Source organism: Lepidochelys kempii, chromosome 16 (genome assembly GCF_965140265.1).
Source record: "Lepidochelys kempii isolate rLepKem1 chromosome 16, rLepKem1.hap2, whole genome shotgun sequence".
NCBI lineage: Eukaryota > Metazoa > Chordata > Testudines > Cheloniidae > Lepidochelys > Lepidochelys kempii.
Window position 1 is genome coordinate 10,072,385 of NC_133271.1, and position 6,000 is coordinate 10,078,384.

Here is a 6,000-nt window from a genome sequence, read left to right on the forward strand (position 1 = left end):
GTTTGACAGAGCAGATTGCAGTGGGAAGGCTTAGGTCCCCCTACCAGACCTTAAGAAGGGGATAAGGAGGACTGAAAACCCTAAGAGAAGGGTGCTAAGACCCTGCGGGCCCAGAGTTGGGGATGAAGACTTTGGACTGTTGGCTGTTTTTCCTGTTACCTAGAAGGTGAGGAGCTGGAACATAACCTAGCCAGAGCACTGAGTTGCATTAGGAGAGACTACCGCGGGTCTGAAGCAACCAGCGAGGGCCACTAGAGAGGAAACGACTGCTATACGACCCCTAACTCTGAGGAGGCGCACAAGTGGTGAGTCTGCTCTCGTACAGGTTGCATAGGCAACCTTAATTTCCTAATTTTTGGAATGCTTGACTTTGCAACATTAATGTTCTTTTCACTTTTTTTTTTTTTAACTGGCTGTTGTGGTTTTTTTTTATCGTCATCGTCATGGCATATCCCATGGGGACATGGTCTCCTTGCAAATCAAGCCCCACCCAGCTTGATCTCTGGCAAGGCACTTACGGTGGTCTGACTGTAAATTTTGTTTACGTCCATCACTAGCAATCTTGTTATGCCACCAAAGCTTTTGGCACTCATGTGATTGTTGGCGTGTAGTGGCATCCCTTGGTATACACACTCCAGAATTCATTGGAGTTCTGTTCTTACAGTATGTCCATACCAAGAAAGCTGCCACAGCCGACCAGTACTGATGGATGCAGTTGCTGGGTTCGCTTCAAATAGCCTCATTTCTGATCTTGTCCTGCTGCTTGATATGGAGCAGCTGAAGGAGGCAACAAGAATCAAAACTATCAATCTGGTGTTCTTCAGCCTCCCCTAGCTGTCGTCCTCTGTCTGCTGAACCCCAGCTTCAGTCCCTCTCCTCTTATCTAACCACCCCACAACCCGACCACCTCCCCTCTGCCCCTATATACTCCTAGCTTCTTCACCTCCTGCCTTGTTCCTATTCAACCTCTGGCTCTTGCAACCCATCTCCTCTCTACCCCCATCCCTCATCTCTCTGCATGCCCATGCCCATGTAGCCTTCTCCACACTGCCTGGCTCAAGTAGGGTGGCACTGGGACACAGGAGGCCTTGCTCTCTGTTCTGGGGCCCAGTGCCACAGTGGACCCCAGAAGCCAGGAGGCACAATTTCAGGGAAAGTCCTGATCAGCCCCTGCAGCCCCAGGCTGGTTCATACCAAGTGCAGATGGAATCTTCAGAAAATTGAACTGACAAGCTCTGACAAGTCTCTACTGAGCATGTGTAAACAGCAGGGTTTTTTTTAAGGCTTACAATTTGGCCAAATTTGGTCAGATTTTCATAGGGGACGGCAAAAGTCATGTACCTGACAGCAGGGCAACTCCCCCTGCCAAATTTCAAGTCCTTCCTCCAAAACATGGACGTGCTAAAGCTCCCCATGAAACAATTGTAAGTTTTTTGTTTGTTTGTTTAATATTAGCAAAACATTTTACCCTAATCTTGTTCTTGAGCCATTTTAGCTGAAATATTGAGCCCGAGGCAGACACCACCCGACATTCCAGCCTGAATGGTTAAAGTTTGGCAAGGTTATAAAAAAATGAAAATAGGGCCTTATAATGGAAAGTTTTAAGCCACCTTAACTATCGGCAGCACAAGCATCTCAGCTTATATAATAGGGCCAGATCCCCCAGATAGTGTCAATTAGCAGAGTTTCATCTGATTTACGCGAGCTGAGTATTGAACCCAAAACATGTAAAATAAAGTTAGATCTAAGTAAAATATTATTAGTGCATTAGACAGTGAAAGGGGCATTGGATTTACAGTCGGTGCCTGTCTAGCTCTCAGAGCACATGCTCAGTACCATTCATTCCACAATAAAGCCAGAATACAAACAGACCCATGGACTCTCAGCTCCCTGGAGTCATCTGATGAACGTCTGTGACACAAAGAAGGCCAATGAAGCTGTTCTGATAGGACGGATATGAAGATACCATGGAATCTGAATATTTGCCACATCATCCTAGCTGATCTGCTGAGAGCTGTTTGGATATAGGATGCTGCCTAGCAGTGAACAGGAAACTTTACCATGTGTTAGGTTTGATCACATTTGAATTAAGACAAAGGCATATGCAAAGAGACGGTTCAGGGGTGATGATCAGTCTATAAGTACCTACATGGGGAACAAATATTTGGCAATTGTCTCTGCAATCTAGCAGGCAAAGGTGTAACAACTTCCAAGGTCTGGACGATAAAGTTAGAAAATTCAGACTGGAAATAAGGTGTACATTTTTAAAAGGGAGGGTAATTAACCAGTGGAACAATTTACTGAGGGTGGTTGTGGATGCTCCATCACAGTCAATCTTTAAATCAAGATTGTGGTTTTCTAAAAGATCTGTCTAGTTCAGACAGGAATTATTTGGGGGCAGTTCTCTGGCCTGTGTTATGCAGATCTGATTTGATGATCACAATGGTCCCTTCTGGCCTTGGACTCTATGAACCTCTATCCAGTGACACTGCTGCACTGGTACATGATGACGCAGCTGTCGGGATTCTGGCTTAAACTCATTCAGAGCACATTTTACCCCTTTTGGTTATTGTTTGCCTCCTTTTAGAGACCCAGTACCCACAGAAGGGATGATGGCTGCTTGGTCTTGATTTCAGGCAGTGAGATAGACAGGTGTGGAGGTTGGCTGTGTAACATTGCTAGGCAATTGCCTTCCAAAGCCCAATTCTCTCCATGATTGTGAGCACGAGCTAAATGTTATGTGTCAAAAACAATAATGGAAACTGCTTCTAAAGGAATGCAACGCCCCGAATGTGGGTTTAAACACTATCATTAACATGCTCAAAGGAGAGAAAACAATTCCCCACTTGCTTTGCTACCACAAAATCATGTGGTCTTAACAAAGCATTTGTCAATTCATTCACGGATGCTTATTATATGTAAAGAAGGTCTTTGGAGGCAGTTATTCATCACATTTCATGCATGCACAATGGCTTTGCACAAATGGAGCCTTGGAATAATTTTGGGACAAAGGTTGGTTGTTAAAGAATTCTGGGCCCAGTTCTCCGTTACATTACAGCCCTATTATGCTCCTCTGGCAGAATAAAGGGGACTTAAAGTGGGTTGAAATGGCCCCCTGAGAATACCCCTTACCAGGGGGCCCGCCAAGCCAGTGCAGAGCGTTTATGTGAGCTCTCCACCATCCCTGCTCATGTCTGTTGTGTGACTGGGAGGTCCATGTGTTTATTAAGCTCACCAGGCAAACCTGCTGGTCCACTCTGGTAACTGGAGGAGCAATAACTCTGTAACCACTCCACAATGGCCCCATGACACAGGGTCCAGAGCAAGGGTGTGTCAGAGGCACAGCCAAAGTGCGCTCCACTGCACTACAGCTATCTTTCTCCAGTTCCCATGGGGGGGCAGGGGAGCAATTGGGAAGCACAGCTTAAGTTAGGGCAGCTCTCCGGCTGCAATAATTTACACCAAAGGCTGGATACAGGAAACCTAAAGATGGCTTAAAGCCACCCTTCCCCACCTTTTCTGCCTAAGTGCAGTAACTGAGAATCAGACCTTTTATTTTGTCACACCTACAAGTCGAAAAGTGAGTGGCAGTGACCTCAGATAGTTTCAGATCCCAACAAAATGCTTCCCACTCTTTCCCCCCGGCCCCTCAAACATGGTTCATCTTAAAATTCTTTCAGAGTCAATCCATGGCGAACAAGTTTGGAATACACTAGCAGAAGGCTTGGTAAGAAGAGTTAATAGCAAGTGGCAACGTTTCTATTCTCAAAGCTACTTAGCTTCCAATACTTCCATTTTCTTTAAAGCAAGCTTTCCCAATCCCCCTCAGTCAGTGTGAACCGCTCCTGGGGCCCAGCTGAAGTATTTGTCACTGGTTCCCTTCACTTTTCCTCTTCTACTCATCATCATCATCGGACAATGAAAAGAGGACTTCTGTTCCCAGGCACTTCCTTGGGAAGGGAACAGAAAGACTGTCCATACTACAGAACACATCCTTTCCATTCTCTGGGTCCAAGGGTCCTTGCAGGGTTCCTGAGAGGAGGCTATGAGTGCTGCATCTGCCCTTCTCCATGGAGATGCAGTGTTTGGGAACACCAGAAGGCTTTTCCCATAGTGAGGTAAAAGACAGGTCACTGGGTCTTACTGTTCTGGGATGAGATGCCTGACCCTTCTCCCCTGCTAGAGATTCAGCAAGCTTAGACTTGCTTGACTGCACATTGGGTAGCAATTCCATGTCTGTGCTCTCATCTGGTGTGAGTGGACAATCAAGCATGGGGATGATAATGGCACTGTCCTTACTGTCATGAGCTACCCCAGTATCTTGACAGTTGCCGCTTTGTGGGAGGTTCAACAAGTCTTCAGCAGTATCCTTTCTATCTGCCAAGTCCTTGCTAAAACTAAGCCCTACAATGTTCTTTAGAGCCTGGCTATTTCCAGTGCCACGTTTCTTTTTCAGAGCGATAACAGTGTGATCCCTTCCTGATGCCCCTCTTCTCTTGTCGATTATTTCCTGAACAGCTTTTAAAGCCTGCAGCGTCTTTATACCAGAACCTTGTGGCAACGTATTCACACCGAATCCCTGTTCCACGGCCTGCCCTTCCTTGCTTTCCTTTCCTTCCATTGCACTGCTTAGTTGGAGCTCCTCAGCTGAGCGGATGGGTTTTTCAGTGGTTGGCTGCGGCTGCACATGGCTTCGATTTGCTGCTCTCCTCTTGGTGGAGTTCTCTTGATGTTCACGCATTTTTTTGCTGACAAGCGCTAACTTGCTGACGTTGTGTGCTAGCTCCATCATGCCGTGTGGCATGGGGGATGTGCGCAAGCTGGAGGCATCTCCCAGAAACTCACTGGTGGCACCGGTGAGTGGATTTCTCCTACTCGTAAAGGAAAATACACACAGTGGGACAGCAGTTAGCATGAACTCCCAAGGAAACACACAGCCACCTGAGGTACAGAAAGGAAAACCCTGAGTGGATTCTTTGCTGCCAACACAGTGAGTTTGTAGCAGCCAATCAGACTGATTCACTGGTAAAAGTCCCTCTCTTCTCAGCTGGGACATAATCTGCAGGTGAAGGGGAGTTTTGTCTGATTGAAACTTGGCATTTCCATTTCATAGGAAACGTCATCATTTCAAAAATTGTTCTCCATCTGAATTGGAATGAAAACCAGTTTTCTCCAAATTTCCTGTGAAATGGACATTCTGAAAGTTCCATTCCAGAAAACTTAGAAATTTCATTTCAAAATGAATGTTTTGGTTTGAAATTTGTCTTGTTGGTTTAGTTGTATCTTCCTTTTATGTTTACACTATTTCATGCTATGTTAGCAGCTGTGTGCCATAATGACTCGTGATATCAAGTTATATCATGATAGTATGACACATTGTGTCCGATCCCCTACCACTATTGATTTGTTCTAATACAACATGATTTGCCATATTATGACAAATCTAGTAGTTGAAATATTTTAATTTATTTTATATTTTATTTCTAAATTCCTTGAGGGCAGCAGCTACTTAATACCAAGTGAAACATCTTATTTTCTCAGTGTTTCCTGTTTGTGTTATAGTGAAATGGTTTGGCAATTAAACAAGAAAAGAAGATAAGCACTCGGGCCTAGATCCTCAAAGGTACTTAGGTTCAACTTCCATTGATATCAATGGACGTTAGGAGCCTAAATATCTTTGAGGAACTGGGCTCCAGTGTAATAATTAGAGGAGCAGATTTTTTCAATATATTTGTGTTAGTCAGTAACCATTTCCCTAGGATATTGAAAACAGGTGCTCCTCATTAGCATCTGACAGAGAACTGCTTCAATGAACATTTTTCCATCAGCTCTAGTAAGGACCTCAGGTCTGGGCCCCGAAAGAGAAACCAGCTTAATGCACCAGAAACCTTTAGGAAAACATTGTAAACCATTTAGAAACAATTCTCTCTCTCACTTTCTGGGGCATTTTCCTCTGCCCTAAAGTTTGCACTTTAAAGGACCCCATCATAAAACTCTGAT